The 13,705-nt window shown below is 36.9% G+C and overlaps 1 protein-coding gene across 1 annotated transcript in view; it reads right to left on the minus strand.

The window, feature by feature from the left end:
- CARF (calcium responsive transcription factor) overlaps nucleotides 1–13,697 on the minus strand; it is a 60,255-nt gene extending 46,558 nt beyond the window's left edge. Inside the window, exons 1-2 of the mRNA XM_088021588.1 lie at nucleotides 13,655–13,697; nucleotides 9,387–9,540 (exon numbers count right to left, since the gene is read on the minus strand). The gene's annotated coding sequence lies outside the window, so the exon portion shown is untranslated. The remainder of the gene's footprint in view (nucleotides 1–9,386; nucleotides 9,541–13,654) is intronic.
- Nucleotides 13,698–13,705: the final 8 nt, after the last annotated feature.

Raw genomic sequence — 13,705 nt, forward strand, 5'->3', positions numbered from 1 at the left:
TTAAATTATCACTTGTATTCTAATTTAATTTACATATAAAACTTAGGAATAATATGTTTTATATATGGTTTAAAAAATAAAAAGAAAGTTGCATTAATGGAAATATGGCAGATTAGATAATATAGAAGGCTCTCTTGCTAGAAAACAAAACAAAAAAAACCCAGAAAGTTTATCTAAAAATATTTTGTGACTGCTGCTACAGGAAGTAACAAAAATCAAAGGCCATTCCCTGCCCTCCATATCCCCTCCCTACCACAAAAGAAAAGCAAAAGCTGTGAGCCAAAATTCAAGTGATAAACACAAGCAAAGAGGAAAATTTCTGCAAGAGCAGTACTAATACACAAATTTTATGGTTGGGAAACCACGGCTTGGATAAGCAGCTCTCAGGTGAGGCAAACTTAAAGTTCCCAAGACTAGGAACCTGAAAGATCCTGAGACGATAGTTTAGTAAGAAAAAATGGAGCTATTATTTGGAGGAACACAAACCCAGTTAAGGCATTAGTTATCTTACATTTAAGATTAAATATAAGCTTATAATCAGAGTGTCAAAAACACAAGGAAATAAACCATCAAAAGAAAGAGCCAGCAAATTTAGACACCTCCTATAGACTTCAAATATTGGGACCATCTAACAGTGAATATAAAATAATCATTTAAAACTCAAAGAAATAAACATGAATGAATCACAAGAATAAGCAAGCAACAAGACTGAAAAGTTTAATCTGAAAGAAAACCAAACAGAACTTTCAGAAATAAAAATTGTAAGTCAATGGATACATTAAATAGAATAAATGCAGAAGAAAGAACTACTAAATTAGAAGTCAGATTTTTAAAAAATCAATCAGAATGCACCATATGAAAAACAGAAGATAAAAAAATATGAAGAGACTTAAAACTAGGAAAAATAAAGTACAACATACTTATAATTGGAATCTCAGAAGAAAAGAGAAAATGGATGAGAGACAGTATTTGAGGAGATAATGGCTAACAATTTTTCAAAACTGAATCCACAGATAAAGTACAAAATGTACCAAAATAAATCAAAAGAAATCCATACCCAGTGTAGTAGAAGTACAAAATTCTAAAGAGAAAGCAAAATCTAAAAATGTAGCCAGAGAGATAAGATCACCCATGGGGTACTGACATTAGATACACAGCAGTCTACTCAATAGCAACAATGGCAGAAGTCATGGGAATTAAAAAAAAAGTAATTATCAGTATATGATTATATATGCTCAAGACCATTTTTTTCACAAAACAGGGTGAGAGAAAGATACTTTAAGATTTTAAAAAACTCGGAGTTTAGGGGTGCCTGGGTGGCTCAGTCATTAAGCGTCTACCTTCGGGTCAGGTCATGATCCCAGGGCCCTGGGATCGAGCCCTGCATCAGGCTACCTGTTCAGCGGGAAGCCTGCTTCTCCCTCTCCCACTCCCCCTGCTTGTGTTTCCTCTCTCGTTGTGTCTCTCTCTGTCAAATAAATAAATAAAATCTTTTAAAAAAAGTAAAAAAAATAAAAATAAAAAACTCAGAGTTTACAATGAACAGATCCTACATGAAAGAAATTTCTAAAGAATACATAAAATAAAAATGATACCAGAAGGAAGTCCTGAGATGCTAGCAAAATGGTAAGCTAGTAAGTTAATAACTCTATGAAAAATCTAAATGAACACTGTCTGTATAAATAACAATAATGCTATTATAATTTTGTGTATGTGTGTTTTAAGAATAGAAATAAAATACTGAAGTACTAAGTAAAATACACATAACTCAGGAGGGGGTGATGACAGATAAACACAGTATAACAAAACTTATGGAATGCAGGGAAAACAGTGCTCAGAGGGAAATATAGAGCAAAAATGCCCATATTAAAAAAAAAATCTCAAAACAATAACCTGACTTTATTCCTCAAAAACAAATTTAAGGGCCAACTAAACTGAAATCTAGTGGAAGGAAGAAAATAATACAGATTAGAGAAGAGATAAGCAAAATCAGGAATAGAAAAACAAAAGAATTAATGAATCTAAAAGTTGGTTCTTCAAAAAGATTGACAAAATTGACAAACCTTTATCTAGACTGACAATAAAAAAAGAAGAAAAACACAACTAAAATCAGAAATCAAAGTGGGACATGACTATAAAATATTACAGAAACTAAAAGGATTATGAGAAAATACTAAGAACAAAGGTACAACTATCTCTATTTGCATATGGTCTTATACATAGAAAATCCTGAAGAATTCCCAAAAACACCATGAGAGTTAATAAATTCAACAAAGTTACAGGATATAAGATCAATATGCAAAATTCCATTGTATTTCTATATACTAGCAATGAACAAACCAAAAATGAAATTAAGAAAATGATTCATTTACAATTTTATCAATAGGAATAAAATACTGATGAATAAATTTAAGCAAAGAAGTATAAGACTTATACATTAAAACTACAAAATATTGCTGAATAAAATTAAAGATCTAAATAAATGGACAGACATACTGTGCTCCTGGAATTGGAAGACATGAATATGGTAATACTACCCAAAGCAATGTATAGATTCAATACAATCCTTATCAAAATCCCAATGCCTTTTTTTTAGTCATGGAAAAGCCAAATTCACATCGCATTACAAGGAACCTGAATAGCCAAAACAATCTTGAAAAAGAACAAAGTTGGAGGACTCATTCTTTGCAATTTCAAAATTCACTACAAAGCTACAATACTCAAAACCTCTACTACAAAGCTGTAATCATCAAGACAGTATGGTACTGGCACAAAAACAGACACATAGATCAATGGAACAGAATAGAGAGCCCAGAAATTGACCCTCAACTCTATGGTCAACTAATCTTCGACAAAGCAGGAAAGAATGTCCAATGGAAAAGAGACAGTCTCTTCAACAAATGGTGTTGGGAAAATTGGACAGCCACATGCAAAAGAATGAAACTGGATAATTTCCTTACACCACACACAAAAAATAGACTCAAAATGAATGAAAGACCTAAATTTGAGACAGGAGTCCATCAAAATCCTAGAGGAGAACATAGGCAGCAACCTCTTCAACCTCAGCCGCAGCAACTTCTTCCTAGAAACATCGCCAAAGGCAAGGGAAGCCAGGGCAAAAATGAACTATTGGGACTTGATCAAGATAAAAAGCTTTTGCACAGCAAAGGAAACAGTCAACAAAACCAAAAGACAACAGACAGAATGGGAGAAGATATCTGCAAATGACATATCAGATAAAGGGCTAGTATCCAAAATCTATAAAGAACTTATCAAACTCAACACCCAAAGAACAACTACTCCAATCAAGAAATGGGCAGAAGACATGAACAGACATTTTTCCAAAGAAGACATCCAAATGGCCAATAGACACATGAAAAAGTGCTCAACATTGCTCGGCATCAGGGAAATCCAAATCAAAACCTCAATGAGATACCACCTCACACCAGTCAGAATGTCTAAAATGAACAAGTCAGGAAACAACAGATGTTGGCGAGGATGTGGAGAAAGGGTAACCCTCCTACACTGTTGGTAGGAATGCAAGCTGGTGCAGCCACTCTGGAAAACAGTATGGAGGTTCCTCAAAAAGTTGAAAATAGAGCTACCCTACAACCCAGCAATTGCACTACTGGATATTTATCCCAAAGATACAAATATAGTGATCCAAAGGGGTACGTGCACCTGATGTTTATAGCAGCAATGTCCACAATAGCCAAACTATGGAAAGAGCCCAGATGTCCATCAAGAGATGAATAGATAAAGAAGTTGTGGTTTATACATATACAATGGAATATTATGCAGTCATCAAAAAAAAAAGAAATCTTGCCATTTGCAATAACGTGGATGGAACTAGAGGGTATTATGCTAAGCGAAATAAGTCAATCAGATAAAGACATGTATCATATGATCTCACTGATATGAGGAATTCTTAATCTCAGGAAACAAATTGAAGGTTGCTAGAGCAGTGGCGGGTGGGAGGGATGGGGTGGTTGGGTGATAGACATTGGGGAGGGTATGTGCTATGGTGAGCACTGTGAATTGTGTAAGACTGATGAATCACAGACCTGTACCTCTGAAACAAATAATACATTATATGTTAAAAAAAAAAAAGGAGGAAGGGAAAAATGAAAGGGGGGGAAATCAGAGGGGGAGATGAACCATGAGAGACTATGGACTCTGAAAAACAAACTGAGGGTTCTAGAGGGGTGAGGGGTGGGGGTACGGGTTAGCCTGGTGACGGGTATTAAAGAAGGCATGAATCATGGAACACTATAACTAATGATGTAATGTATGGTGATTAACATAACACAATAATAAAAAATAAATAAATAGATGAAAACACACACACACACACAAAAAGAAGGCACGTATTGAATGGAGCACGGGGTGTTATACGCAAACAATGAATCATGGAACACTACATCAAAAACTAATGATGTAATATATGGTGATTAACATAACACAATAAAATAAAATTAAAACAGACAAAAAAAGATTTATTTATTTGAGAGAGAGACAGTGAGCAGGGGGAGGGGCAGAGGGAGAGAGAGAATCTCAAGCGAGATTAGGCACCCATTGTCAACCGCTTTTTGATAAAGGTGCCAAGGCAATTAAGAGAAAAGGGACAGTCTTTTCAACAAATGGAGCTGAAACAATAGCTATATGCAAAACAGTAAATGACCCTTACCTCAAACAATAAAAAGAAATTAACTTGAAACAGATCATGGCCTGTAAAACTATAAAACTTCTAGAAGAAATCATAGGAGAAAATCTGTGACTGTGGGTTTGGCAAAAAATATCTTAAACATGACACAAAAAGCATGAAAATACAAGTCTATAAAACGTACATCATCAAAATTAAAAACTTTTATTCATTACAGTTTGGGAGAAAATATTTGTCAAACATATTCCTGATAAAGGAATTTGTATCCCAGCTCTGTAAAGAACTGTTTCAACTCAATTATAAGACAATAACCAAACAAAAAGTGGACAAAATATTTGAACAAACACTTTACTAAAGATATGCAGCCAACTAGAGAAAGGCAAATACCACATGATCTCTCTTACATGTGGAACTGAGATACAAACTTCCAGTTATAAAATAAGTCATGTGGTGCCTGGGTGGCTCAATCAGTTAAGTGTCCAACTCTTGGTTTCAGTTTAGGTCATGGTCTCAGGGTCGTGAGACTGAGCCCCATGTCAGGTTCTGTGCTCAGTGCAGAGTCTATTTCAGATTCTCTCTTTCCCTCTTCCCCTATCCCTCTCCTCTCTCTCTCTCTAAAATAATAAATAAATAAATCTTTAAAAAAAAAGATTCTCTCTCTCTGCCCCTCCTCCCTGCTTGCTTGCTCTCTCTCAAAAAAAATAAGTCACAAAGATAAAAAGTACAGCACATAGAATATAGTCAATAGTATTGTAATAACTTTTTATGATGACAGATGGTACCTACACTTATCACAGTAAGCATTTCATAATGTTTATAATTGTCAAATCACTATGTTGTACACCTGAAACTGCTATTATATGTGAACTTCAATTTTAGAAAAAGGCTATTAAGCCACAAAAGACAAGGAAAACCTTAAGTGCATACTAATAAGTGAAAGAAGTTACTCTGAAAAGGCTACATACTATATAATTTCAAATATACGACATTCTTGAAAAGGCAAAACTATAGACTCAGTAACAAGATCAATAGTTGCCACAGGTTGAGAGATTTTTATTGTGATGAAACAATTCTTTCTGATACCGTAATGGTGGATCCATGACATTTTGACATGGGTTTTGTCAAAATCCGTAAAATTATACAACACAAATAGTAATGCAAACTATAGACTTTTGTTCACAATAATCTATCAATATTGGTTCATTAACTTTAAGAAATATGCCACACCTGGCTGGCTCAATCTGTGGAGCATGCAGCTCTTGATCTTAGGATTGTGAGTTCTAGTCCTGTGCTGGGCATAGAGCTTACTAAATAAATAAATATTAAAAAAAAAAAGAAAAGAAACATACCACAAGAATGCAAAATGTTAATAAAGGGAAAACCGTGTGCTAGCAGATAGAGGAGAAATGTATGTGTGGGAGGGAATATGGAAATCTTTGTATTCCCTGTTTGATTTTTTTTTTAAAAGATTTTAGAGAGAGAGCATGCACAGTGGGAGGGGCAGGGAGAGGGAGAGAGAATCTCAAGCCAACTCTGCGCTGAGTGTGGAGCTGGAGGCAGAGCTTGATTCTACCACCCTGAGACCTTGCCCCAAGCTGAAACCAAGTCGGAAGCGCAGCTGACTGCACCACCTAGATGCCCCTGCTCGATTTTTCTGTAAATCTATTGATTTTTCTGTAAATCATCCAATGTCCAGAAAAATAAAAGAACACTATTCAAAAAGAAAAGTCTTACAAAGTTAGATTCAACCGTAAATAAGGTACTACTGAGGGATATATTAAAACTGAAATAATCGCTGTCAAGAATACAATTCAGGGCGCCTGGGTGGCTCAGATGGTTAAGCCTCTGCCTTCGGCTCAGGTCATGATCCCAGGGTTCTGGGATCGAGTCCCGCATCGGGCTCCCTGCTCCTTGGGAGCCTGCTTCTCCCTCTGCTTCTCTCTCTCTCTCCCTCTCTCTCTCCGTCTCTCATGAATAAAAATCTTTAAAAAAAAAAAGAATACAATTCAATTTTTTAAAGTAAATTAATTATATTGAAATGTTCACTGTCTAAACATGATGACGTCAAGATTAAGAAATATTATTGAGGGACACCTGGGTAGGGCAGTTGTTTAAGCCTCCGATTCTTGGTTTTGGCTCAGGTTGTATTCTCAGCATTGTGAGATCAAGTCCCTCGTCCGGCTCCATGCTCAGTGTGAGGTCTGCTTAGGACTCTCTCTCCCTCTGCTCCTCCCTGCCCCCCCCCACTCTCCCTCTCTCTCTCTAAAATGAATAAATAAATCTCTAAAAAATATATATATTTTTGAGAGCTCTTTGAGTTTTAAATATAAACACTATTAAAACAAAATAGATGAAGATTATGAACTTGTCTTAGCTATATAATTTAATGTTTATTGAATGTTTATTATACTTAATACTAGCTAGAATTATGAATAATCACTCTATATTCTGTGATGTAGAACATATTACCATTTTACAGAAAAGGAAACTGAGGCTCACTGCTCAAGGTTATAAGGTTATCAATTATTGAGTACTACGGTAAAGCACTATGCTAAAAGGTTTTTTTTTTTTTTAAGATTTATTTGTTTATTTGAGAGAGAAAGAGAGTGTGAGTGAGGGTTAGGGCAGAGGGAGAGAAGCAGACTCCCCGGTGAACATGGAGCACAGCACAGGGCTGGATCTCACAACCCTGAGATCATGATGAAAGCTGAAATCAGGAGTCAGAGGTTTAACCAACTGAGCCACCCCGGTGCCCCTATAAAGTGTTTTACATATGTCATTTTATATAATCCTTTCAACAACCCTGTGATTCAGTTACTTGCTCCAATTTACATGTAAGGAAATAAGACTCAGGCAATTAAGTAACTTTCTCAAGATTACAAATATACTAAGTGGCTGAGCAAGGTACATGTACTGATCCCAAAGCCTACTCTTTATTATTACAATAGGAATTCTTTCAAAGTAACAGAAAAAAAACTCCCTCCTTCCTTCATTAGTCATGGCTTTAATTTTTTTTTGATACGTTAACAAATTATAGATGCTAAAAGAAAATTTTTTGTTCATTTTTGTTCTCCACTTCTCCTGATTCAAATTCAGAGGCAGTCCCTAAAGCACCAAAGCCCTCCTGCAAACAATCTAAACATCTCTGATCTCTTGAAAAAGCTAGAGTTCTAATCTTGCAGGCACTGTAGTCATTGAGAAAACATTCTGCAAATAGATTCAAAAGCAGAGCTTGAGAAGAAGTGAAAAGTGCAAATAGCTTAGGGGAAAAAAATTCTAAAACCTTACTCCCAGTTTCCTAAGAGCTGCCCTGATCCCATTACAAATTATCCCTACTGGCCTAAATCTTTTTCATTTTATTTACTTTCTCTTACCCTCGCTGAAATTTTCGTTGGAGATAATAAGCATTTTCTCTTAAAAAAGAAAAAACTCTGGACAGAGTATCGGTCATTAACAAATTTGTGGTAAATTTATATCCCTTTCTTCATTTAAGAAGAGTTCAGAATAGCTACCCCGGGAAGTCTAATTTGGAGGTGAGAAAGCAAGCACACTTGAAGCTCAGAACACTTAAAAGGGCTTCAGCAGAGGCCTGAGCTATGCTGCAATGAAGAGGAAAGGATGGATGCCAGGGAACTGTACCAGCAAAGGTGGTGAGGATGCTGTTTACAGAAAAACGCCCACTTCAGGACTTGGTTCAGACTGGGATTTTACCACTCAAAGATAATTTCTTTTTCTGCTGTCTTTTGGGAACTCAAAACTCAAAATTTTCTTTTCAGTATGTACTACAGGTTAAAGAAGTTTTTTATGGTTACACTGGGAAAACACTACTTAAAGTAGTTTCTATATGGAAAAATGGGTTTTGATATCTATTGACTAACCAATTGTTGAATTGGAAGTTGAAAGTACATTCCTGTTATAGACATCCTTTAAAAAAAAAAACTGAAGTGAAAAGAAAAGTATTACTCCTTCCTCCCTTAATTCCCCCATCAATTTGCATTACGCTTTTCAATCCTGACAAATGCAGGGTGACTTAAAATATCCAATTTTCCCCTCTAACCTCAATGTCAGTACATGTTAGAAATTATCTTTTTTTTTTTAAAGATTTTATTTTTATTTTTTTTAAGGTTTTTTTTTTTTTAGATTTTTTATTTATTTATTTGAGAGAGAGAGAATGAGAGATAGAGAGCACGAGAGGGAAGAGGGTCAGAGGGAGAAGCAGACTCCCCGCTGAGCAGGGAGCCCGATGTGGGACTCGATCCCGGGACTCCAGGATCGTGACCTGAGCCGAAGGCAGTCGCTTAACCGACTGAGCCACCCAGGTGCCCTAAAGATTTTATTTTTTTGTCAAAGAGAGAGACTGAGAGAGAGAGAGAGAGAAAGCACAAGCAGGGGGAGTGGCAGGCAGAGGGAGAAGCAGGCTCCCCGCTGAGCAAGGAGCCCGATGCGGGGCTCAATCCCAGGACCCTGGAATCATGACCTGAGCCGAAGGCAGACGCTTAACGACTGAGCCACCCAGGCGCCCCCTAACTTTCAATTAACTATGTCAAAGTGAAATTTTTAAGAATGAAGATATTAAGTAGCTAGGTATTTTCTTCTAACTGGTAAACATAAACAGAACAAAGTACCTATATACAAAGTGAAATTTGATTTTTCATTAATATATAATAGTAATAGTTAACTTTTATAGATGTTACTTTCAATTAGTTAAAAATAAAAGTATTACCTTCAGGTAGTAGCTCAAATTTAAATTCAGGCCTCAAGCATTCTACCATTCCCAGAAATGCCCTCTCTTGTCCACTTAAGTTCTTCCTTTGGGGGGCACTAAATCATGATAGTTGTGTGAGAGCTATAGTTATGTCTTCACAGCAGCATTTTTTCTGTAATGAGAAGGTATTCAAAGTATATGTTCTTTTCCTACACATAAAGAAAACGACTAGATTTTGTTATCCAGGTTTTATTATAAAATAGCCATTACCATCCCGGTACAGTAGAACCATCAACTAACTCAGCTGAAGAAAACTAAAGATTAGGTCTTTATAGATAACTGCATGTGTCCAGGAGTAGGTGACTTAATCTGTGTCAGTTTCCTTATCTAAAATTAGGTGTTTGGACTGTGGTTTTGTTGCAACTCACATTCCTTAACTACTACTGAAACAAAGACCTCCCCAGTAAATTGCATCTCTCATGAAATATTTACTAACAGGGCATTTTTTTTGGAACCACAGAAGCTTGAGAACAAAGACTGCACTCCCTAAACCTGTACACCCTGTAAAAAATCCTGGAACTGGTTTGACAAGGTTAGTTTTTAAGCAAATCGTATTGGGATTACATAAAGAAAACAGAAAGAAGTATTACACATATAGACAGCTAATGACTGAAGTTCACAACACACACTAAAGCATTACATTTTGCTGTCAAATTGCTTTCTAGAATATTTCACATTACTTAAAAAAGTGGATTTTACCTTATATCAAAAGCAAAGATTAGGAAGAAACTATTAAAATAGAAGTTTCATATTTTAAAGGGAAAAAGGGCTTTTTATTGTTTATACATATTTAATGCATGGCAGAAAGGAAAAGATTGACTATTCAGGCTGCATTCACTCATATCTCTGTGGACCATATTTGGGCTACTGCTGTTTTGCTTTTGTTCAACAGCAAATTTTATTTGTTCAAAACTTTACAGGTAATTCTCTCTTAACATCTGATTATTTTGTTGAGTTTCCTCTAGACTTTTGTGTGATAAAATGTATCTGTTAAAACCAATTACCTGAAAATAAATCCCCAAACAGGGTAACTGAATGATAAAGCCACTCTTAGTTTAGTCTTAGAGATTCTCCTAATTCTACGTCCTTTGTGAGTGTCCTAAGATTCAAAGGATCTTGAAATATATTAAATATCAGGGCCAGATCTTTTAACTTATTAACATTAAAAAAATGTTGCTCAAAAGTACTTTAGAAAATAAAATTTCTCTCATCTTTTAGGGTAGGTAAATGACACAATATTCTTTTTATGATGTATACAAAATTACTATCAATCAGTGGTGTCAAAAATTAAATCAAGACTCCTAGTTCACAAGTATTTGATAGAATTTATTTTTGGGGGTGCCTGGGTGGCTCAGTCGTTAAGCGTCGGCCTTCAGCTCAGGTTATGGTCCTGGGGTCCTGGGTCATGGTCCTCGGGTCCTGGGATCGAGCCCTGCATCGGGCTCCCTGCTCAGTGGGAGGCCTGCTTCTCCCTCTCCCACTCCCCCTGCTTGTGTTCCCTCTCTCGCTGTGTCTCTCTCTGTCAAATAAATAAATAAAATCTTAAAAGAAAAAAAAACTATTTTTTTAAAGATGGGTTTGGAAGTTATAATGTGTTGTCAACATCAAAATTTTAAATGTATGCAAATATATATAAATAATAACTTTTCACTGAAAAAAATTTAAGGCTAGTGTTCACAATGTCTCTGTAATCTAAGGTTTGCCCTCTCTATAAACTTCCCTATAATCTTGGTTTCTAGCCATTTTTTACCCTGTAAATACATACCTCATTGTACCTCTTTGCTCTTTGAGAGCTATACAGATTATTTCATTTAATCCTCACATTCACTGAGTTGGATTTTATCTCTGTAGGTAAGAAAACCAAAGCTGTCAAGTAACTTAACTAAGATCAGAGACAGTATGAGCTCAGATTCAAAACTTAGCTGGAAAAAAAAAACCCCAAAACAAACAGAACTCTGAAGCCCATGCATAGTCTTCAGATCATACCATACCATGCCATTACATGCAGAAAAAAAGAAACCTATAATAGAGACACATATCTTCCAAGCTGTGATCTTCCAGATAACAATGTGTCTTCACGAAGACCACAGTAAATGACTCACGTACGAAATCATCAAGAACAAAAAGCTTGAAGTTAATGTTCTAAGAAAAACACTCAAAAGTACTACCTTAAGTACTGCATGGAGGGAACACCAAATATGACAAGAGTCACTACTAAAAAAACACCAAAGCCACCACTGGGGGTGTTCAGTTACTCTAGAACACTTACAATTTTCCTTAACTAAAGGACGGTCTCAAATGAAAAACATACTTTAGTGAATTCAACATTTCTGCTTTGCAAATTGAAGTTTTATCTTATTAAGTATATATTTAGGTTCTGTATCTTACTGGTCATACTTCTCAATTCAAATTAAGATCAACCTATAGTGACTATCAGGTATTGTACTTTCTTAAATGTCAAATTAATGATCACTAAAATTTATTAAACCATACCTTTTTTGTTATTTTTAAGATTTTATTTTTAAGTAATCTCCCCCCCCCAATTTTGGGCTTGAATTTACAACCCGGAGATCAAAAGATGCATGCTCCACTGACTGAGCCAGCCAGGAACTCCTCTAACTATAAATTTTTAAAAGATATTTTAACCAATAATATTTTATCAATAGTAAAAAAATAATCTGAAAAAGAACCTAATTATATGAAGGTTATTTCCAGCTCTATGAATGTTAATTCAGGCAATTTTACTGCTGTAACTAAAAAAATCACTTATGATTAAAGGAAAATGTTTAAAACTTAAATTTCTTTCCACGTCTACCAAATTCAGAAAATATGGATTAAATAGCAAGACTTCAGTTAAGAAAGTGTTTCAAGCTTCAGGTGGTCTAAGGCATACAATTCTCACCATTACAATGAATCACATGGTTAAATGACCACAGGTTCTATTTGCAAGCCCAGTCCTTCCTTTCCTAGGACTTCAGCAGAGAGATTTTCTTTTTATTCCTCTAACCATGAAGCTATTCTCTTACTTGTTCAGGTTGGCAAAGGTTCTAGCCAAACAGACATCTAAATGATAATGATGGTGATAAATTTAACATTTACTATGTGGCGTTTAATTCTTACAGTGACCCAAGTGTGGCACAGAGCGGTTAATAAGTAGTTGAGGCATTCAGGTTCGAGAGCCCGCATAATAGAAAGGTGAGTGAATTGAAAATAGTCCTACTTTCATTATCATTGCTTTCCAATAAAAGATTATTTTTCCGCTTAAAATTGTTTAAATACTTTCTCATAGGCTATGGTTTATTTAAATACCAGGTGCCTACTTAATTGCAGCGCATCTTTAAACAACGTAAAGGAAAACTTTAGTTGTTTTCACCTGCACACATACCGCTCTGCCCACAAATTCTGCAATCCAGTTCTGCCTGATTCTAAACTGATGTCTCTTGCAGTTTTGGCGAACGACTCAAAATGTGACTTTGAGATCTAGATAGTATCTCTCCATCCACCCTCCCACAGCGAAATAACTAAATTCAATTAGAGTAACTCTCCGGACCATTTAGATTAAGGCATAGGCCTTTAGGTAACTTCAAGACCAAAAAAAAAAAAAAAAAAAAAAAGTCAAAAATTGTAGGAGAATGTGGGAGAGGACGCCTTTCCCCCTCTAACCAGAAGATATAAATGGGCTCATAAGGAGAAAACAAAACAAAACAAAAAACACAAAATCTAAAAAGCGGGGCTCTTGGCTGCGCGAAGGACCACACACTAGGCGCTCCCGCCCAAGGGGTCCGGGTCCTTCTCCGCGGCGGTGGCGCGCCCTGGGGCTCAGCAACCCTCCTCCAGACACTTAATCTCCTTCTCCAGCCTGCCTTCCCGAGCGCCCCCCCCCCCCCCCAGCGCGGCCCCGGGAGGGGGGGTAGTGGGCCTCATCGTGTGGGGCCCCGAAAAGGCCCCGAGGCTGGGCGCGGAAGGCACCACCCGGGCCCGACTGCAGATGGGGGCGGGGGCCAGCGGTTGCTTCAGGGAGCAGGCTGGTTAGGAGGTGACGGGAGGAGGAGGCAGGAGGAAAGAAATGGGGGTTGGGAGATAGTGTCCCGTTCGTGGGCGCCGACAACTCGGCCAAACCCCCAACTCCCCTAGTCCCGCCGCTTCCGAGAGCCCTACAGGGCGAGGAGGGAAGTTCACAAGGTGCCGGAGCAGAGGGGAGAAAATTCAAAACGAGTCTACTCAACCTCGTCTTGGCTCCGAGGCCCTGCCATGGAGACCAGCACAATGCGCAGGCG

Source organism: Eumetopias jubatus, unplaced genomic scaffold, assembly GCF_037043125.1.
Source record: "Eumetopias jubatus isolate StellerSeaLion01/CBP00866 unplaced genomic scaffold, mEumJub1_p1.0 scaffold_3, whole genome shotgun sequence".
Taxonomy (NCBI): Eukaryota; Metazoa; Chordata; class Mammalia; order Carnivora; family Otariidae; genus Eumetopias; species Eumetopias jubatus.